This window comes from Scatophagus argus, chromosome 10, assembly GCF_020382885.2.
Source record: "Scatophagus argus isolate fScaArg1 chromosome 10, fScaArg1.pri, whole genome shotgun sequence".
Classification (NCBI taxonomy): Eukaryota; Metazoa; Chordata; class Actinopteri; family Scatophagidae; genus Scatophagus; species Scatophagus argus.
In genome coordinates, this window is record NC_058502.1 from 20,166,539 (window position 1) to 20,190,038 (window position 23,500).

At 41.6% G+C, this 23,500-nt stretch overlaps 1 protein-coding gene and 1 long non-coding RNA gene across 2 annotated transcripts in view; one reads left to right on the forward strand and one right to left on the reverse strand.

The window, feature by feature from the left end:
* Positions 1 to 2,362: 2,362 nt before the first annotated feature.
* On the reverse strand, positions 2,363 to 4,342 carry LOC124066140. The gene is made up of 2 exons (XR_006844543.1): positions 4,146 to 4,342; positions 2,363 to 3,013 (listed from the first exon to the last, which is right to left on the reverse strand). It is a non-coding gene; the product is annotated as an uncharacterized LOC124066140 (long non-coding RNA).
* Positions 4,343 to 4,719: 377 nt separating this feature from the next.
* Positions 4,720 to 23,500, forward strand: part of sertad2b (SERTA domain containing 2b) — a 35,848-nt gene continuing 17,067 nt past the window's right edge. The window contains exon 1 of the mRNA XM_046401547.1: positions 4,720 to 4,955. The gene's annotated coding sequence lies outside the window, so the exon portion shown is untranslated. The remainder of the gene's footprint in view (positions 4,956 to 23,500) is intronic.

The following is a 23,500-nucleotide window of genomic DNA, read 5'->3' on the forward strand; positions in this document are numbered from 1 at the left end:
TACTAATAATAATAAAAACAACAATAATAATAATGATAATTCAATTTGGGAGAGACTTCATTGTGAGTGAAACCGTTTTGGCATGTACATAATGAAGATGAAAAATGAGTCTTTCGCAATTAGGCTCCATAGCAAACCCCCTGATGGAGCTGACACACTCGTGGTGGTGGTGGTGGTGCTGGGATGGAGAGAATGGCTGAAGATCAGCATGTGATGAGGAGTGGACTCAGCCTGGCCACTGGGTGTGAAGAGCTGGAGGTGAACGGGTGGGGTTGGAGGAGGGTCGCTACAGTGTGTGCTGAAATAACAGCTGACAGCAGCAGGGAGGAGAACACATTTAGTTTGTTGTTAGTTTGACAGCAGCGACACGATTGGCTGATATAAATAGAAATCCAGTTATCTGTGAGGAGGTACAGCTTGTGCTTTTTTCCATTGTTGATTTTTTTTTTTTGGTATGACCTTACATGTAAGATCAAAATTAAATTATCTGTACATATGACACATTGCTATGTAGATTTACTGTATACATACAAATGTGCAGGGCGCCTCACAGCAAGAAGGCTTTTGGTTCAAACGTTGCCTTCTCCCCGAGTCTGCATGGGTTCCTCCCACAAACCAGAGACATGCAGGTTAGGTTAGCTGGTGTCTCAGAATTTCTTGTCGGAGTGAATGTGTGCATGAATGGATGTGTGTCAGCCCTGTGATGAACTGGCCTGAATACAAATGTGCATATCCTTTTTCTCTATCTGTGCACTACAGTACTGTACAGTATTGACTTTTCCTGGTAAAATTTTACCCGCTGTTGAAACCTGAATCTAAAAAGCTCTGCGTATAGTCGAGCAAACAGTCAGTGTCAGGAGGGAGGCAGAACAAAACAGAGACTTGTATACAAGAAACGTTTCCAGGGTTGAGCTGCCGCGGTGAACGTCTAAACATTTTGACAAGAATGGCTCACACAACGACAAAACAGCTTTTCATTTTGGTGGCACTGGCCCCATTTGCTGATGCTATAACTAGGTTTTGAAGCACAAAGTAAATGTTTTGGTGAGTTAGTGTTTACAGAATGTTAAGACTGTGTCAGCAAATAAGTAAAAGCAATACATTAAACGTTACCTCAAAGGCCATAATGATACATGATGAAATGCTGCTTGTTAGTGTTTTTAGGTCATTGTGTAATGAGTGACAACATTTTCATGTTGGGAGACAAATGTTATCAGTGTTCTGGTACAAGACTTCATTAATAATTAAAGAGAGATAGAGTGTCCGCCAAGGAGTTTGTGTTGCAGTTCCTCCTGATTGCCAGTAGAGGTCAGTGTACATCAGGGTTTACCTAAGCTTCCTCCTAATATCACTGGATCAGTCCAGAGCAAATGCATCCTGTAGGTGTACGCAGGCCTCTGTGTGTGTGTGTGTGTGTGTGTGTGTGTAATTCAAATCAGACAAAATTGCTGCTAGGAGCATGAAAAAAATGAGAAAAACCATATAGGATTATACATTATATAACAGCAATCTAATCTGTAGTTAGATTGTAATGACCCTGTATTACATGGCATCTGGTCATCATTTTTTTTCTTTCTTATACATGTTGATTTCTTTATGTGAGTTTTTAAACACATTATACTACCTGAGTGTTGGCTAACATAAAATAATTAATAAGATAAAATGCTAGTGTCACGTAAAGCTCTAGTAGATATTAACCAGTGTAAAAACCTGCCAGCTGGGGTTAAAGATGCACCATGGAGTCCTCTTGATTATATTCAATATTCCTTGCCAATATTTCTTTCATCCTTGAAGCCAGCCCATAGACATATACGCATAGATACCACACTGTGCGCCGGTGCTCAGTGAAGCGATGCATCCGCTGGGCTGCCATATTGGTACCAGGAAGCGGTTTTCAGGTTGTTTGGTTTGGTTTGGTACAGATGCCAGACATGTTTTTGTTTACAGGATACTTGGTTAAATCAAAATACTTAGTAATATTGTAACAGTAATTGTTCTGTAGTATAATATTAAGGATTGACTTACCCTCCGTCATTACTTTCTAAGCTCTGGTGTTTTAATGGGCCAGAACCCCACTGCAAGATGCCTGAATAGCTGAATTCAATCATATTGTTTATTTCACAATTTTTTTACGACCATGTTAGTTAGCTTGCAGTCTCCTTCTTCCCTGCCTCTACTGTTGCATTGGTTTGTTTAGTAGGACGTTACACAAGTATGGAACAACCAGTTGGCTGTGACAGGTCAGTCTATTTGCATTAACGTGCCAAAATGAGGTGTGTTTAAGCACAGAAAACTGCCTGACATGTAAACTTTTGTTGTGTTAAAGTGTAAAATTATAGCAAATAAGAGAAGATGCAAAGACTTTATGCATTATAACATGCATTTTAATGTTGCCCAAACATGAAATCTCTAACACATCATTTGCCAAGTGACAGCTGGCACGATGTCCTGACATAAAGACTCGTCTAGTATGACAAACTGTGCATTTTCCATGATGCTGACCAATTGGAGTTGGTTGGTGCTGCTAGGTGGAACTGAAGAGGTCACAGTTGTTTTATCTATTTTTAGTCTTTCACGAACACACGACAGCCAGCACTCCACACACCTCTTTGCACCGTTGTTTGTTTTCATTCTTGTTCCCAGAAGTCGGTCCCTGTCGCCTCGTTCCCGGTGACATTGTGCAGGCCGTGAAAGATGGCAGGCTGTTGCGATGTGGCAGTGATTTCCTGCCACCCCAGTACAAGATTCACATTTACTGACTGGTCTGGAACCAACATGTACTCTGTCACGTCTCTCAGACACGTCATTGTATGACTCTGTGATTGCCTAATCTGACACAGCGACCATCCTAACAAACAAAAATGTCATAGTCTGGGTTGAGGTGTTCAAATTCGCCCACTCTACCAAATTGCCCAGTTTAGATCTCAGTTGACAACTCTGTCTGATATCAGCCCAAAACTGTCATGGAGCCTGACTCCAGCAGACACGTCTTTGTGTCTGCAAGGTGTGCACTCTGAAGGAGAGAAATAAGAGATAAGATGAACTTTATTGATCCCACAGTGGGGAAATTCACCTGTTGTGGCAGCTCAAGAACACAAGAAGAGTGCAAAAAGTGTGCATAAACAGTTACAAAAAATATAGAGGTGAAATAAATTAACAATTTACAAGGTAAAGTAAAAATAGTACACTATAAAGCTATATACAAGTCCTCATAAGGGAAGAAAGAGGACTAGACCATAGAATTATACAGTCTAACAGCAGCGGAATGAAAGACCTGCGGTAGCGCTCCTTCCTACACTGAGGGTGTAGCAGTCTGCCACTGAAGGAGCTGCTCAGAGCCTCCATTGTCTGATGCAGAGGATGAGAGGTGTTGTCCATGATGGATGTCAGCTTGGCCAACATCCTCCTCTCACCCACCTGCTCCACAGAGTCCAGTGGGCAGCCCAGGACAGAGCCGGCCCTCCTGACCAGCTTATTTAGTCTCTTCCTGTCCCGGTCCGTGCTGCCCGGTCCCCAACAGACCACAGCATACTGAATAGCAGAGGCTACCACAGAGTCATAAAAAGTCCTTAGGAGGGGCCTGCACACTCCAAAGGACCTCAGTCTCCTCAGAAGGTGGAGGCAACTTTGGCCCTTCTTGTACAGGGCATCGGTGTTATGTGACCAGTCCAGTTTATGGTTGAGGTGGACACCCAGGTACTTGAAACTGTCCACAATCTCAATGTCCAAGCCCTGGATGTTCACTGGTGTATGTGGTAATGACCTTCTCCGAAAGTCAATCACCATCTCCTTTGTTTTACTGGTGTTTAAGCACAGGTGGTTGCGCTCACACCAGTCCACAAAGTCCACGATGACTGACCTGTACTCCGTCTCATTCCCCTCAGACACACAGCCAACAATGGCTGAGTCGTCAGAGAACTTCTGGAGGTGTTTTCTGCCATAGAATAAACTACATGACACTGACGGTCAGCGTTTTATCACAGTTATTCATTCATGCAGGTATTTGGTTGTCTGTCAGTACTGCTGACATCCTGCTTTAAATGATAGAGCCTCTAAATTAGATTATGTTAAAGCAGGTGAAGCCCCACTTTCATGATCCGTTTTCCCCTTTCAAACATGAATATGCAACATGTATACCCGCCTACCTGCCTTTAATGGTCAACGGGAAGGAATTCCGTACATGGACCCGGAGCTGGCGTCCTTTTAAACCGCACACAGAGGGACTGTGGAGGGCTGCGTGACTGTTCGCCACTGTGCCCGCTTCCGCACAAGCGCCATTGGCCGCCACCGCGGTGTAGGCGGGACACGACGCTCTGACTCAGTTCTGAGTCACCGCACGACATGTCTGTCACACACTGCCTGCTGCTGCATTCAGGGACTGGGGGAAATAAAATACAGTTTTTAGACTTTGCCCGGAAAAAAGGCAGTAAGTCACACAACAACCCAGGTTTCACAGCATGTCAGATTTTACAGTCAAATTTGACAGGCACAATCTGTATTGTGTATGTATTATCTATATATATAATATAATTATTTGATTCTCTTACACCTGGTGGTAAATATTAATTAGACCTTCACTGCTTAAACCTTACATTCTAATATTTCAACACATAGCCATGCAGGATGTTTATACTGTAGTATGTGGCAATGGGGGACATATTTCTCTGAGGTATTGCCCACCAACGCGTACAGTAGTGGATTACACACATTTAGTGTCGGTCCCTGAAGGCAGCACCAGACTGTCTGTTTTTACATGACTTCGCATTGGCCGCGATCTGTGATATTGGACTGAGACTCATCGTAGTCCATCAGTTTTTAGATAAAATAGAAATTAGACATCTCAACAGTAGCCTAATAGAGTGAGCTTTCTGCCGTAACAAAAACATATCGACATCCGTTTCTTTCAAATCTATTTTTCTACTTTAGCACCGTGCTGGACGGATCTGCCATAGAGGGTGAGTGCTTCAAACTGCATCTTGAACTCTTGTATGGTGTATTGGTGTCTGGTGGTCTTGGTTGTGATTTTAAGTTGTATTTATTTCTTTATCTGTACGTGGAACTGTATACGTCCGCGTGCTGCCTCTTTATTTTAAGCACCTTAAACATTTTCAGAAAGTAGCTACTGGCATGGTAAACATGTATGTATGTGTCCAATGAATGGACAAGTACTGTTGCCTGTCTACATCACTCAACGCTTTCACAAGAGGAAAAGCGCAGCGTTGGAAATCCCGTTACGCACCATTGTACCACTCGTGGATCGTACCGCCAAACTGCACTGGAAAAATGGTTGTTTCTTGAATCATGCTTACTGTTTAAAGCGGGTATATGCTAGAACTACACTTCCGATATATTTTCTGTATTTAATCGAACTTGCTTTTCAAATCGGCATGCGTCTGACACATCAAATGTGACATATTTTCATAAAATGTTAATTTTAGAAATTGTGTCCCTTGTACCAAGATTATTCTTCTACTGAAATAGTGAGGCTGCCGTAACGAGCACGGTGATTGAAACTGATTAACAAGTTTAAATCATATGAAAATGTGTTATTTTCGGCACACTATTTGCATGCCGAATTTTATATATGGATTTAAAAAAATGTTCTTCCTTCGTCTTCCGTATGTTACAGCTTCCCATCAATAACTTGCTCTATTTGTAATGGAGTCCAGTTTGAAAAGGTTTTCATTTAAGATAACCTGTGGGGTTGGGATAGACTGACCACGGAGTACTCTCCCGTCGCTCCGAGGCAGCAGCGCACATATGCAGCTGTTTTGCTGCCTCTGTCTGGATTATATAATCAAGTTGTGTTAAAGCTCACACACACCAACACTGACTGACAGACATATCCAGATCTGCTGCTGCGCTGTCCCAGTGCAGCTCAGCATTCCCTACTTGGGCCTGATCCACATGCTGGAATAAAACGTAGATTGGCGCGTGTACGTCAATGAGCATGCGCGCGCGCCTGTGAGCTTGCGTGCGTGTACTGTGATATAAGTTCAACCTGTAGAAAAACATATTGCAGGATCGTGAAATGATTCTTTTAATGATAAGTGTAGTAGTCCTACTATTATTATTTAATGAAGCTTAGGCATGTTAGAATGGTAGCTTATACATAAGTGGGTTACGTGTTGTTGTAATGCTGTTGCAATGTTTCTGTGTGGGTTTGATAATGTTATTCTGCTTTTTAATGATATATATTTTCTTTGGTCTCACTTCATTAGGTATTAGGTTCAATCAGTTAGTTGCAGTCCACTCACGCAGTGGTGGAAAGTAACTAAACCTGTTTTATGATACTTTATACTTCTATACACCAATTCATTTCATTTGTACTCCATGTAATTTTTCTGCATAAGTAGTACTCTTACTTTTGATATGCTAAGTACATTTAGCTGATAGGCTAATGCTTTTTTGGGAGTAGGATTATGAATGGTTTTACTCATGGCAGAGTGTTTTGACATTGTGGAATATGTACCTTTACACAAGTACATCTGAATACTTCTTCTGCCACTGTACTCATGATGACTTTATAGTGCTTGACAGAAGTAATATATTGTAACTGAGGTTATCAGATGTATAGATACTTAATTACTTTTTCAGTGTTGTGTGGTTAAAACAATACAATTTCCTCATTCGATGGTATCAAAACTACCAGAGCTATGAAAAACAGATCTGCAATACACATGTTGACAATATTACAAACACGTTGATATGTGTTCAGTGACTGTTTCTCTACCAGCACTATGTGCAGCTTGTTAATAATAAAGTAGAAAAAAAACTATCCCTTGTCTGCCTGGAACTTTTTGTTGTGCCATCGAAAGGGATATTGAGTATTGCTTTTCTACATTAGTGCTGTATGGAAGTTTAAATTGTGGTATTATCACAACCTTAATGGTCACTTTTCTTCCACGATAATAATACTGTGAGATTTTCTGCAGTAGTTTCGGTAGTGTGTGCTTACAAAATTGCTAAACTGTAAGGGTAACTGTACCTTCTGTACGGACACTGTATCAGTCAATCATTCTGTCTGGCCCATGTTGGCCTGGCTTGGCCCGGCCTGAATGAATCAGCCACTGTCAAATGGCCACGGGGACTGCAGGAACTTTGTCAACGGGATTACACAAGCAACCAGGCTTCTAATTTAGCAGCTAATCCAGATTAAGGTGCCGTGGTTCATCTGTGTTCCCAGCCTGGGGCTCAGACATTGTGGCCCGTCTGGCAGGCAGAATCAGCAGCCAGTGCTGGATGGCTGCTCCCTGTCTGTCTGTCTGTCTCTGTCTGAACACTGGGTTGATATATTGTTGATCCTGAATTGCGGTCAGATCCCTACGCTTGAAATCTTTATTGCCAATAGAGTTTTTAAAAACACGTGAACAGAGTTATGAACAGAGTAAACCTGAAACTTCTCATTCATATTTAGTAAACGCGTCTTTATGTCTTCTGTCTTTGAGGGAATGTTGTTGTTGCAGCTGTGATCGATTTTGTTAACGATTTTCTGGTATAGGTCTTGCGATCTAGAAAAGGTCTGTTCTTGATTTTTCCGAGTGATTCTCTTGCCATACTCAAACTGTTGATCCACAAGAAAGAACAGCTGGTGCTCGAGCCAAAGCGAACTAAAATGAGGCAAACTGGAATGAATTTAATAAACCAGAGTTCGAATGAACCACTCCATAAATGCGGGTCGAAATCTTAATGAATTGCCTTAATAAGTGCCTGACCATCTCAAAATGTATGAGCATGAAGGTGTAGCTGCAGACACCGTCTTGGTGGGAAGAAGAACACAGTTACAAAAATGATGTCATGTTTTGTGTTGAAAATTGTGTATTTAGTATGTGTTATAAATATGGATATGCAAAGTTTACCAACTTCAGAACAGCAGCCTGTGTAAGATCAGGGACAGGTGCTATTTTCTCTCTGAGTCTGAAACCACTAACTGCTAGTTAGTGCTTCTCTCTCTCTCTCTCTCTCTCTCTCTCTCTCTCTCTCTCTCTCTCTCTCTCTTTCTGACCTTCTCTTTTTAATGCATTTGGCATTCAGTATGGAGAGTCTGACAGAGACTGAAAGAGACAGAGAGAGAGAGGGAGAGGGGGAGAGGGAGAGGGAGAGCTCTGTGAACTATAAATAGACAGTGGGAGAGTGGTTGTGATGATAGCATCACCGCACAATAATCCCTCAGTAAGACTGGCGTTGCTCCACTGAAATACACTAGCCCTAACAGTGGACAGGTATTCCCTCTAATTTCCCCCCTAAGCAGGGTTATCTGGTGAACCCGAGCCTCTGACCCTGTGCTCAGTTTCTCTCTGTGTAAATTCTGTATTAAGCTTGTTAATACGGACCTATGGCTAAAGGACGTGTTCCACTCTGGCCTGAACAGTCTAAATTCAGAATAATCCTTTTAAATTTGTAGTGAGAGGGGGGCTTACTGGTCAGCGAGAGAGCAGGCGGAGGTGTAGATTGTGTTCCTGCAATGTTGTGGGCTTCAGCTGCCATTTCTTGACTGTCACGCTGGACCCTCAGTGATTTGTCGTCAGTTTCAGCCCACAGAAACACTGCTGTGAAAAACCCTACCACAGGCTGGCTTTATAATGTCATCTTTAATCAAATTTACATGCATGGTATTGTGCTAAAAGATTAAGGCTAAAACTAACAAGTCCTAGAAGTCATCATCCTCGCCAAATGATGGAAGACAGGAAAAAGAAGAGGAACATTGTTTTTGTATCACAGGGTAAAGGGTGTCATCCCATTATCCTTCAGCTGTCTATTCTAAAGCCCAAATAGTCAGAAAAATGTGCCGCTGGACCTAAAGTCCATTTTTCCTACAGCCTGTTGTTCCAAAAAACAAATGCTCATGCTTTGAAATCGCTTTGTTCTGAAAGTACACACTCTGGTATCACTAACCTACGAACATCTTTTCAATAATGTATCTAACCTACTTATTTTAACCCAAACCACAATATTTTCCCAAACCTAAGCGCCTAAGACTGCAACCATTTGATGTTAACCAGATGTTTATCACAATTACCATGACGACAAAGGTTACTTGACTTTGTCTTTTCCTGCACGTCCAAATACATCAAGACTTCAAGGGCAACAAACTTCAGGGAGAGTGTCGGAACAAAGTGAACTTTGCAGTAGAGGGCTTTTGGTTTTGGGATAACAGGCTGTCAGACAAATGGGCCTTTGGTCCAATGGGACACTTTTCAGACTATTAGGATTTTTGGAATAATGTAAAGTTCAGAATGATGGGAAGTTAGTCCTAGAATCGTAAGTATGAGCATAAGGTCGTTATTTCTAAACTAGCTGTTTGGCTTGCGTACTAGTTTGTATGGCATGGCTGAGTTGGCTGCAATGTAAACTTCCTCAAATCCGATACAGAGCAAATCAGAGCTGCTAACATTAGCTGTAAGTCAGGAGCAGGTCTTTATGACACTGAGGTATACAACTCGCATGTTTTAACATTTAGCATTTGTACCTTATCAGTCATTTTTTTAAAAAAAAAGCTTATCTAATGGTAGGTGAGGGTCTGAAGGTGAAACCTGGAGGTTTACTTTGTCCCATCACTTGTCAATCCATTGTCACAATGGGAGATGTAGAGTGTGTGTATGAGTGCTGCATGTGTAGCAGCACCATATTCTCAGTGCCTTTACTCCGCACAGAGCGTTCAGCGTCGCCCCACCCCTTCAGGCACTGACCTCCTTTTCATTATTCACACAGGCAGCACCTTTTCTCACTTCCTTCTTTCTGTTTCTGTGGTATGCTTGTGTGTGTCACTTCATCCAACTTTACATAAAAGATCAACCAATAATGAAACACTGAAGGGAACACGGCACATTTTCACACACAATCATGTTTAGTGCCTTTGCTGTGCTTTGTAAATCTGTATGTGTTACACATTCATCTGTGTAAATGTGTAAAACAACTTCACTACATCAGTACATGAATACCAGTCTTTTCATTGTAACAGCTTCATGCTGAACAAAACATGATGTAAAGTGGCACAGTGAGGAAAAATGGAAGCAGAAATGTTTGGAATAGTTAAAAATGCATTCTTGACTTTGGAAATAGTAGCTTTACTAAGAAAAAGAAAAAGACTTTCCAATCATGTCACATGGTCTTCATTAGCGGGTGGAGTCTGCGCAGTTGAGAGATGGATCTGTTGACATGCAAGCTCAGCAGCTACTTTCATCCATATCATTTTCAGGACTTCCTGTTCATGTTGTTTTAAAAGTTACACTGAAACGGTTGAAAGCTTGGGAAAAAAAAAAAATTTAAAAAGTAAAACGTTGAAATTCTGTTACCGGAACCTTTCAGCTCCTAAGAAAGGCCTTATATTCTGAGCAGGATTCATGACATTATACATGTTGTTTTCCTTGGTACTTACCGCATGTTTATGATATGCATCACAGTGTACTTAGTATCTAATGACTATGGAAGCATTGTGCTGCATTCAGAGACCCGGGGAGACTACACAAGAACACACACACACACACACAAGTACACATGGAGGGGGGGGATCGGATGTCAGAAGAGCAGCGTTTGCAGAGCAGGCCTCTTAACGAGAGCCAAAAGAACAAAGTATTAATAATAGATAAGCCTGTATTCAGGCAGAGGATAGATAGATAGATAGATAGATAGATAGATAGATAGATAGATAGATAGATAGATAGATAGATAGATAGATAGATAGATAGATTGGCTGCTTATGGTCTTCCTCTGTGAATGGAGTTGTCATGGTTCTCTGCTGAGGTCCCATGATAACGGCTGAGCTTTCCTCTTGACAGCAAAGTACAGCTGAAAGATATGCAAAACAAATCAAATTTTTGACGGATCTGTGATTACGATATGAGTTGCATTTTTAGTTTGAATGGTATTTTTTTATTTTCAGTGAACATTTGTTGGGGTCTCTACTAAACGAGTCAGAAAATAGAACTTTTAGGCCGGTGTACGTCTGTTGCACCACAGTGCTTCATTTATATTGGTATGTTGGGACACATTATTATCATCACAGAATTACAGCTCCTATGATTTGGATATTGCTTTAAATTTCTCATATGTGAGCATAAATGGTTGTTTGACTGTACTCTATATGTCAGCCCTGTGATGAGCAGGGTGCACTGGGCCTTTGTCCCAATGTCAGCTGGAACACACTCCAGCCCTCCCCCATGCGAACCTGCAGAGGATAAGAGGTGATAGAGGATGAATGGATGTTCATCCCAGCAACTAAACAAACTTCATCTTCTGAGTAGAATATGAAATAAACTCAGAAGTCATCAGAACTGAACACAGAGCCTAAATGAATTGTTAAAGTTGGCGCTTTTGCCCATGTTGAGAAAATGACATCATTTGAGCATTTTGGAAACCAAGATACACACAGATGTTATCATGTTATCCTGAATCTTATGTTCCCTCCCCTAGCTCAGTGACTCATGGCTCCACTAGCAGTAGTCCCTGTTACATCATGTACTCTGTTGGAATACCCCCTCCCACACACTCATCCTCCCACTCTGTAAGTGTGCAAATGGCAGTGAAAATAAGCTCTTCAGTGATTACCATATTGTCACAGAGTCGGTGAACGAAAGCTGCATCAACACCAGTGTGTGTCTTTCTTCAGCAGCAGCTGGTTTATTTGAATGTCAGTCTCAGCGTTCAGACATCTTGAACATCTGGACTGTTGCATCATGTTAAATGGAGAAGACAGTAAAGGTTACCACTTTGAATACATTTGAATTTGAAAAATGAGTCATTTTTGACCACATCCCCTGAGTGCACCACACTTTAAATAACTTGATATATAACTAATAACTCGTGGTCATTAAAAGCTGTGCACAGAAAGCATCACAGAGTCTTGACGGCTTCACGGTTTCAAGTTTCAACCATCATATCAGATTTCAAATAATAAGATTGAAGCTGTGCACTGTAGCCTCCAGGATCAGCCTTTCTTTTAGCGACTTGAATGCACTGTAATTCTGCGGCTGATCCAGGAAGCTGGCTGAAATGAGTTTGCCGCTCATCTACAGCCACAGTAGCTCAGTGAGAGTTAAGTTAAGGTACAAAAACAGCATTATACTCTGATGAAACTAAATGTGATTTTTACAAGGAATAGCACAATATGCACTGATAAAAAAACAGTTTCTACAGAGTTTCTATTTCATTTTGCGGACTACCATTATTTTGGAAATCAAGATAATCATAATGTGTTGTTTGCCAGGTTGATATAAATGCATTTAAAAAGAGGAAATAGAGTTCACACTGTTCCTGACGTGTTTTTGCCACTTCATTGTGTTAGGACACTTCTGAAAGCTGCATCTTATACGACAGAATCAAAATCTTTGAATCTGATTCTGATTCTAGCAGCACTTCACAGTCTGTGGACAAAATAAAATTTTGCAGAGATAAAAGGCACAAAAGACAGTGAAACTCTCAGTTATTTACAGTTTGTTTGGATTGTGCTGTTTAAGTATTGTATATGGTATCTGTAGCTTTTTGAGAATTTAAGTCAAAGTAACGCAATTAAATTCAGGAGAGACTTCATTCTCATTCTTATTGCCATGTGCATAATAAAGATGAGAATGAGTCTTTGGTGAGCCCCATCATGATGTGATCACATTCGGTGAATCCATGAGTAGAATAGCAACCCCACTGATGGAGCCGACACCCTCGTGGTGGTGGTGGTGGTGGTGGTGGTGGTGCTGGGATGGAGAAAATGGCTGAAGATCAGCATGTGATGAGGAGTGGACTCAGCCTGGCCACTGGGTGTGAAGAGCTGGAGGTGAACGGGTGGGGTTGGAGGAGGGTCGCTACAGTGTGTGCTGAAATAACAGCTGACAGCAGCAGGGAGGAGAACACATTTAAAGTTTGACAGCAGCGACACGATTGGCTGATTGGCATAACTGGGTAAATGCCCACAGTCAGCTGATTAAGAAGAAGTGCGAGAGAATTGTGAATGACTAAACACAGTCTTCCTGAATGAACGTACACTTCAAGCTTCGTGCCTGAGTTTCGAGTTTGGAAGATCATGCAGTGTTGCTCCCCTGCAGAACAGCTTTGTGTGCAAAGCATTATCAGTGTTACTGGGACATTGTTGCTTGCTTAAATAGCAAATACTTAAAAGTGTATCCATACATGGTGTACATATATGGTGTGTATAAATTATATTATTTAAATGAAGGACAGAGTGTTCAGTATTCCTCTAGAGACTGTAGTGTTAAAAAAAAATTCAGTTATGGCAAATGAGTGTTAACAGGCTAGCAATGATATTGGGATATTTGGCTCGTAGCCACTGAATGATTACAGCCTAATGATTATATACTTTGCTATACAGTGCTGTGTCAGCTTGGCAGCCATTCAAGTGGCTGATATCTGTGTCAATGGTGCAGAGTAGCATTTGTGGAGATTACTGTTTGGGTCTCTGACTGAATGATGATGTGTGTAACACCATAATTTCAGCTTTGTGTGGAAGCAGGTAGTTGAGATTTAAATTCACACAGTATTCAGTGTGTTATACACAGTTGGTCATGCATGCAGATACAGTACACAGTTGAAATGCACAAGGTCGCTGCTCCGGTCTGAAAGTGGTTTCAGTCTACTTTATGTTGCATTGCTCCCTCATGAGGGTGAAAACAGACCTTGCATTGCAATGGGCCCCAGCCTGGTGGTCAGGATCCTCCAGGAGATGGGAACAAAAATGTGAGGGGTCACAAGAGAATTGGCAAGATAGAAAAGAAGAAAAAAAAAAACTCATGCTGGATTTTTATCACATTTTTTTGATGAAATATGTGAGTTTTATTCATCTAAACAATATAAAGTGAAAGGAGATCATCATCATTCTGCGCATCACTCATGGCAGTCTGTGACAAGAGCTCAGGAGGTTGCATTGCTGTATTGTTCAGCTGTAAAGGATCACGTGCCAAAGAGGTTATGAACCAGTGGTGTACATGTTATATACTGACACTCGCTCTATGTCTGTGAACGCTTCAAAATACAGATCGAAATAACACATATACAATCTATAATATATACTGTGTGTGTGTGGGGGGGGCAGCTGAGGCCAGTTCTCATGACTCTTAGGCAGGCTTATTCCATAGCACATTTTTATGTTCAATAATTAATGTTGGAGGATGGCAAACGCATTGCTCTGCCTCATAAGGACTGTAACTGTGTGTGTGTGTGTGTGTGTGTGTCTGGCCAGGTGTTTGTGTTTGCTGTGGGTTGTATTATGTTTCGTTGTGTTTACTGGGACTGTTGCTTGGACAGTTTGCAGGGCAGACTGGGCTGCCTCTGAGGGATTTGGTTAAGACTGTTGCAGACGAGACTGGCACTCACTGTTTTGGGCTGCGCTGAACTGGACTGGACTAGCCTGTGCTCAGATGGACCGGACTAGACTCCACTGGTCCAGTCAGGAAGAAGAGCGATGTTTGAACAGTGCGTTTAGACAGGATTGGACCAGATGATGCTGGACTGGATTCAGTTCAGATCATTTTCCCTCACTTTTCCATCCTATTTGCTCTTATGTTGCTGAAGCCTGCAGAAGCCACATTCAAGTTTTCCACGTTGTGCTGTTTCCAGAAAACCTCATTCCATTCCACGTTCCCTTCTATTTGTTTGTTTGAGCAATTTGGGCTGAAAAAGATTGGAAGGCAAGCGTTTTTCTTACAGGTTTGATTTGGCTCACAATCACCGGGCTGAAGAAGCAAGCTAAACTAAATATTTAGTTGTCCGGTTTGTTATTTTCCCCTGCAGACGTTGCCCTGCTCTGTCTGCTTTCCCTCTGATTTTAGAAAGATATTGCACAATAGCTGAATAATTTTAGTTATGATGTTAGAGCTGTTCATAAAATCAGCTGCTGTGGATCTCTGTGTTTTTGTGTTAATGCCTTTAACATTACAGCATCAAATGAAAATGGCATATGGGAACAGCAAAATATATATTCAGTAAAAATACAGATATGTGTAGCAAAACTGTCTGGATGTGGTCTGGAACAGGTATTAACTTTTTATTTATTTCTTTTTTTTATAGGATGTGCAGATTCACATGTGAGCGTTTTTGTTTTTTTCCTCAGTTCCCATATAAGCACTTCCATATTATTTAGGTCACGTGATGATGATGAAGATGATCTATGTTGATTACAGCCAAGAAAATTCCTTCCACCAAGGAAGACAACAGGTCATGTTTGACAACTCTTGAAAAAGTGAGAAAGTGGACCAGGATTGTTTCAATTGAATCCCACAGTTGTCACCTCAGTTCAGGTGCCATCCTGTGACCATCCTGTGACCTAACACCCCCCCCACCCACACACACACATGAGGTGCTGCCATCTTGTGATATGAAGACTTTGCCTGTTGAACTTTTCTAACAGTCTAGTTGAAATACCCAGTGTGGTCATGATCAGGTTGAAGAGCTTTTATTGTACTTAAATAGAGCATGTTAAAGAAAACATGTGTTGAGTGGTGGGTTCCACAGCACCTTTCTGCCCCACATGTCTCCTTCTGAGGAAGAAGAAGAAGAAGAAACAAAGATAAACAATCACAGCAGTTGGAGGACTTCATCACAAGACCGTGCAGGCTCCCTGAGCTGTGGATCACTGCATGCTACTTACAGAATTTAAAATCACAATCGAGCTCTGTTTTGGTGCTCACTTGGAGTTTTTAATGCATGTGTGTGTGTGTGTGTGAGTGAGCACCACAAATACAAACAGTACATTTACTCACTGCTTTGTGTCCCGTTGTCCGGGAACAACACATGTTCATCTGTTTTTCCCCCCAAATATGTTTTTTTTTTCTTGTGCAGAGCAGAGTGTGGACAAAGGACTGGGTGTCTGGAGAGGGTGCTGGGGAGGGGAGAAGGGGATGATGGGTGATGGGTGGGGGACTGGAGGAAGGGATGATGGGTGGGAGTCTGCAGGGGACGGCTGGATGGCTGGCTGTGTTTATGGCTGTGAGTTTGGGGGGGCAAAGGTGGGGGTACTGGTGTGTGTGTGTGTGTGTGTGTGTATGTGCATTCATCTGCATATCTGCCCACATGTGTCTAAGAACATGCATATACTCCTCTGTTAGTGAACCCGTCTGTGTGTGCGCGTTGCCTGCCTGTTCGACGGAGTGTGTGTGTGTTCTTTTGTTTTGTTCTGGGTTGCTGGGTGATGGGACCAGCTGGGAGGGCTGAAGCCATTCACTTCCCTTCTGCTACCCTGAAGGCAGCCAGCAGGGAGGGAGGGAGAGGGGGAGTCGAAAGAATAAAATAGAGGAGAAAAGTGAGGCAGAGGTTGAAGGGGGGGTGTTTATATCTCATTGCAAAGGGATAGCGAGGGAGCGATTGTCAGATGAAAGTGAAAGAGTGACTGACAGTGAAAGCAGAGAAGTGATGAAGTTTTGAACGCGGCTTGGAGTGAATGAAGAGATTCATGAAGGAAAATGTGTGTGTTGTGTTGTTTGTGTGTGTGTTGTGGTGGGGTGGAGTGGGGGGTGTCAGGCTGAATCGTGATAGAGCAGCGGAGCTGACTCAGCCAGTCTGCTCTGGCGTAGGAGGGCAGCAGCAGGGGAAGAAGTAATAGATTAGTAACAGACAAGACTGGCAGTAATAGATTACTGTGCATGTAACTGGATTACTAGATCAGTTTACTGTTTTCTAGTATATTTACACAAAAAAACATTTGCATATAAGAGGGTTGTAGCAGTAAATTGTTCAAAGTGATGACTGTGCTACTTTAAAACATCAGACAGGATTAATCTGATTGAAGCACATGATTGTAAGCTTATTATTCTGAAATCTTCTGTCTTCAGTTCTGAATAATAATACTAAGACACAGTGTACCAGCAGTATGAGTAGAACCAAGTCACAGAGTCAGTGAATGATGTCAGTTTCACAGTAATGTCTGTAAAGTTTGCTGAGATTAGCTAACATTAGCCACTTGTCAGCATGAAGCTCGGAATGTGTTATAACTGATTCCAATTACACTATAAAGACAAAAGTACTGGGACACCTCACCATCACACCAACAGGGACTGTAATGGCATCGCATTCTAAACACATAGACAGCTTTGCAGCTATAACAGCTTCCACTCTTCTGGGAAGGCTTTGCACAAGATTTTGCAGAGTTTCTGTGCTTCTGTGGGATTTTTTGCACATTCATGCAGTAGAGCATTTGTGAGGTCAGACACTGATGTTGGACCAAAAGGCCTGGATCACAGTCTCTGTTCCAGTTCATCCCAAAGGTGTTGGATGGGGTTGAGATCAGGACTCTGTGTGGGCCAGCCAAGTTCTTCCCCTTATCCAGCCATGTTTTTATGGACTTTGCTTTGTGCACTGGGGCACAGTCATGCTGGAATAGAAAAGGACCTTTCCCAAGCGTTGTCACACAGTTGGAAACATAGCATTGTCCAACATGTCTTGTTGAGCTGAAGCATTAAGATTTCCCTTGACTGGAAGTAAGGGGCCGAGCTCAACCAGCAGCCCCATAAAGAGGTGTGTCTGGATACCTTTGTCTATATACTGTAAAGCATAAATAAAACCAAATGTGCTAATTTGCTAGCCCTTTTTGACATATGCTCAGTATAGAGTACATAGACAATATATTTAATTTTGTACCTCATCAAATGATTGCCAGTCGTTGCATTCTGCTTTTATTTACATTTTACACAGCGTCCCAACTTTTTAAAAAAGTTGGTCACGTGCTTAAATCAGGCTACAGGAGCAGAAAAGTAAATCTGCCATAGATGAACCATAATGGACACGTAATGGGCTCCGACTGTGCCAACCGAAGCCTGAACTAGAGATGCAAGATAAGACTTGTGCTGAATGAATTAGACAAGTAATTCATTTGTGAATTCAAAGTAAGCTCTTCTGATAATCCTTTCCTTTCTAAACTGACTAAATAAAAAAGAAAGCCACCAAACATTCTCTTGCTTCTGGCTTTTATTTTTTTTAATTCTCTCTTTTTCACATCACAGCATATTGAATATCTTTAGATTATGAGGGAATTGAATGAAGGTGTTACCTTGTGCTCTGTGATGGCTATTTTTCCTTATTTTCTTACACTTTATAAACTCAACAAAAAAATTAAATCATTGGAAAAAAATAATCAACAAATGAATCGGTTATGAAATATTCATTAGTTGCAGCCCTGGGTAGCAAAGCTTCCAGCTCTGCTTCATACTACACTCAATGAGACACTTGTGTGATCGTATTCGTGTTTTCATGTTGAAACAAAATAAGTTATGAGGTGTTGTCACTTTTACATTTTTCAAGACTGAAATGACAGTCCTATGAAAATGTTTGGATGTGGAAGACTAAAAAAAAAGTGTAGATGTTCTAACACAGCAACATCTCAGATAAGAGACGATGTTGGATACAAAATCTCATTTAAACTGTGCTCTGATGTACTGTCGTCCACTGGGGTTCTGTTCAGGGGAGGTGAAAAGGTGGTAAAAATCTTGCCTCGCACTCCAAGCTGACCTCTTATTAATTTTTTTATTCTATCAGACTTTTTTTTTCGCTCGTCACCTACCTTTTTCCAACTTTACCCTTGATAAAAACAGAAAAGCAACGCCTGAGTAGAACAATAGCCCTGTGTGGATGTCGTGGCTAAACGGGAGAGAAGGGTTAGTAAACTGAAGCTGCTAGAGGATGGAAAAACTGTGAAAAGAAAGATGGATAAGGAGCTGAAGTGTTGCTGCTGCCTGCTTGTCTCTAAAGCTGTGGCTGTTTCCTTGTGCTGTGGCTTTTGAGTCTGCCTGCTTTCTCTCGAAGATTAATGACCTTCCTGTTTCGGCTACAGGATCTCCCTCAACAGAGTTTACGCTGCAGATCAGTTTGTCTTGAAGCACGCTTTAAAATCGCTGCAGAATTTATTGTTAGAGGCAAGACAGCAAAGGTACGTGGGAGGGAAGAACGCACAGGCATCATGTAATAATACAAGAGTGACTGAGTCTGTAACAAGCTATTATTAATCTCCCTACCACTATGACTGCTAATAATACCTCCATCATTTCCAGTATATGTACCACCACCGCGACTTCTCCATGACCATTCACTCGGTGTGGAGCTAACCTGTGACCCAAATTGGACAAAAAAGTCAAATTTTCTGCCATCAGTGTGTTTTTGTTGAGTTTTCCCTAGTGGACAGAAGTATCTCTGTACCATCTACTGCTGGACTATTGCTGAGTTGCCTCACTGGAATGTGTCGCACACACAAGTTTGCTATTGATGGGCACACACACACACACACACACACACACATTAAAAGGTAAGGGTAAACCTTTTCACACAGCCCAGAGCCAAAAGTCATTAAAACATACAATGGACTACTGTACTGTATGTCCAACATGATAATTACTGTGGCTCATAATGTCTTCTCTGGCTTAACTCATTTGCACAAACCAAACGATTGGTTATCTGACAGGATTTGGATGCATTAACTTCTGCTTGTTTTTGACATTTTTGTACTCCGATCAGTCCGATAAACAACATTCCAGGAAGGTGAAAAAGAGAAGAGTAAAAACGGTTCATCTCGGAAGTTATGAAACAAAGGAAAAAGGGGAAAGGGACTGAAAAGAAAGAGAGACAAGAGCCACAGAGAAAGAGAACAACAACTTCTTTCCTGTAAGTCACCTGACACTGCAGCGTCACACAGCCATGAGTAAACACACCTCCCTCCTGCTCTCTCTCCCTTGGCCTTTCTGTCTGGGTCTCTCGCCCATGCTCTTAGTCAAGGCATAAGCCCTCTTCTTACAACATGAAAAGTTTTGATGAGAGCGCCAAAAACTTCTTTCTATTTATAGATCTGTCTCTCTAAATGCTCTCTAAGTCTCTCTAAAAGTTATGATAAATGAAGAGGTGACTCATTGATGTGTTTTTAATAGCTTCTGGACAACAATGGAGCTTTTCAGAGGAATTAGATGTATCAGGTATTTTACATGTTGGCCTTTTCATGAAATTTGCAGATGAGAGGAATATCGCCAGACTCAAATTTGTAGCATTTTTTTCAGTTACTTCTGTAAAACACACTTTTCCCACCATCAGATACCTTTCCAAAATGGGTTCGGGGTGTTGCTGTGATACCCGTAGGCCTTGTAAAGACGTTATAACACAGCAAACAGTAAAAAACAATTAAAATATCAATGACTTTTAAGCATATGGCTCTGTATTGGCAAGAATCTGGAGATATGATGCACATCATGATACAGGAGTTATGATTTGACACACTGCTATATTCTAATCGAGGTGCCATATTGTTTCATAGGTCTGTGTTCTTTGCGTGTGTGGTTGCTGTGTGCCTGCTTCTTCCTCAGCTGACGAGCGGAAGAGTCAAACGGCTGATGATAAGTGAACTGGTGTCACAAAAGTCCAGTATCACTTTGCAAAGTGAAACTGCAGTTGATGCGCTGTTATGAGGCGTTGTCTGCATTTACAGCAACCCGAGGTGTGTTGATTTAACGACAAACGGGTTTAACCATGAGATCCTCTCAGTTGTCCAATCACAGCTGACCAAGAGCTCTATTGCACAACTTTCCAACGTATATACTATTGCATGCAGTGGTTAACTTGGGACAGTAAATGAAACTGAGTTGCTGAGCTGACTGTAAAGTCAGCATTTTGTGAACTATCCATTTGGTAGAATAAAGAAGTGGTTGATGAGAATATTTTGAGGCCACTTATGTGAAGATGATTAATGATCTCATATTCCTCAGATAAATTGTTCTCCAGGGATCACAAATTAATTGTCAAATTGTGTTTAGATAACAGACTGTTACTCAAAGATTATAGGACTGACTGAATAATGAAACTGGCCTGGATAGATATGGATGTACAGAAGCCCGTTATTCTGAGATAATTACACATTTAAGTCCTGATCATCTTGAGACAACAGTTTTTATTATGAGAGACAACACTGTAATTAAACTGTATTCCCCAAACCCAAAAAGCACACAAAGTCTGTCATCTTGACATACATTTAATGACAAGCAAAGACCATGAGATAATTGATATCTTAGGAAGACAAGATCATTAAGGTTCCCTTCACACATAACCTGTTTGGTCCAATTCAAACAAAACGATCCTACAGTCGATCTGTATACGTGCAGTGTGCATTGATGTAAATCAGGTGGTGGCCATGGTAACACATCAGCATGTGAATACAGGGATTTTACCTGAACACTGAGTCAGTAAAAACTGTGCTGTGCTTATATATCCAGATTATTACTGTACAACAGGCCTTTTCATCATATCAGTCAGTATTCATGAGGTTGATCCACAGCCTAATAATAATGTGTATAATCTGTTGCTTCTTGCCGAGATCTTTGCGACACCAGAAAACATAAACGTAAATATTAGAAACATTAAAGTGCTGCATGAAACAGTCAGTCACTCAGTCTGTATGTACTTAATGTTTACTCCTCCTGCTTCATTTGTGAACTGCAGGTGTGAAAGCACCGTGACTCATGTTCCAGGAATATTAAGCCTCAACTGTTTTAGGAAAAAAAAGATTTTTTTCTTGTTTGCATGGGAGGGTTGCTTTGTGTTGATATTTTGTCTGCACGAGTGGAAAGTGTTCAAAGAGAGAATTTGAGAGAACAAGAAGGATGATGCAACAAAGGCCCCCATTCAGAAAAGTCACTAACTTTTTTTCTTGTACTTTTGACTATCTCTGTGCCATAAACAATGTGGAAAAACAGCTGTGAAAAAATTCCTTAAAATGTCCCCAATTTAAATCTCATGTGCCAACATTACAAGAAACACAACATCACAACAGCCAGTGTAACTGTACTGAGTGTATCTGGCATGACTACATTTTGACTAAAATGGCAGTGCTGCTTGAAGCAGACTTGCTTTTCTTACTTGTACTTCCCCTTTTGAAGTGCATGAGTCAAGACACTTACCGAGTCTTTGAACAGGATAGAGATGTGTGTGTGTGTGTGTGTGTGTGTGTGTGTGTGTGTGTGTGTGTTGTTTGGGGTGGGGGGTGGGGGGGTTGGTGCACATGAACTGTCCAGCTTTGTCTGTGTCTGTGTGTTTATATCAGTCAGTGTGCTATAGTACTGTAGGACTAATCATGGATATATCATGGGGTATCAAGGACAGGCAGGAGGCAGGAGCTGCATGGGGGGGGGGGGGGGGGGGGGGGGGGGGGGGTGCTGGGGGGGGGGGGGGGGGCTGTCAGGGCGAAGAGACAAAGAGAGAGAACAGGAGGAGGTAGAGACAAAGAGACAGGGAGAGAGAATGGGAAAGAAAGCAGATGGGTGATTCTGGTGTGCCCCCCCCCCCCCCCCCCCCCCCCCCCCCCTTTATCCCCCCTGTGAGTTTATAGTTTCCAAATGTGACCCAACAGAATATTTTCTTCCACGCTCCTCTTCAAACGCAATATTTTTGATGTTTGTGTTTTGGGGGTCATCTGTCCAGTAGTGGGGTACGAAAGAGTAATAAAGTGGTGAGGAAAGATGGGCACAAAATACACCAGGTCTATTAGTAAAACAATACATTACATTCAAACAACAAACTATTGCCTTAAAATTGGGGTGAATCAACAGCTACCTGACTCAAGTTTAACAACTGAACATTTAGTGTTCTGTCGTCTTCTGGTTCTCTCTGGTTCTCTCCATGAAGTACTCTGATATAGTATTGCACGTACATAAAGTAAGAGGACTTAGGAGAGACAGATTAAAGAAGAATGGTCCAAATTAAAGCACAAGAGGCTGAGATATCCTGGCTTTTATTCTCTATGTCAAGCTAAAACCAACAAACACTGGGTCCTACATTTCCCATAGTGCAGCTTGATAGAATCTTTTCATTAGATTCTTCATACCTGGCAAACACCCATGTCCCCAGTTTGCAACCCAGCCTTTCTGTTCTAAATTTGAGGTCTCCAACTCAAGATAAGGTTGATGAAATCAACAGAGTTATTGTGTCAGACTCGAAAAAGGTCCTCTCAGGGCCACAGAACACATTTGGTTCCCAGTGTGTGGAGCATTAAAGCGAAGCAGTCTCTTGTGACCTCAGAACGGAGAAGTATTGCATTCTACAACTCTTGCTGTGTGGTTGTCCTTATGCAGAGTAAGCTGATTAGAAAATTGGTGGACTTCCCATAGCAGCTACTAATGCTGCGTAACTAGGTTGTCTGGTCATGGCAGTTTGTATGGGGTTTTGTTTTGTCTTTTTTGAGACATTCAGAGATACTTATGCAAAGTAAGGACATTTTTGGCTTATCCTCACTTCTTCCACAGATCTGAAGGACATTTTAAGGAAAAAGGTTACACTAAACTTCAGCCACTGTCCGTATTGTGTAGTAACATGATACTATGGGTGTAATGATTCATTGTTCTGGCTCCATACATCCACACAACGATCTAATATCATGAATACAAAATGAAAACATATCATCAAATTGCACTTAACCCGGTTACAATTATTTCTAACTAGTTTTTTTCTAATTTTTGAGTTGTTTTTTTTAATTTTGTGGCCAAAAGCAGAAAAAGAGAGTTGGGGCAGCATCCTCTGTAACAGACTGTATTAAAAG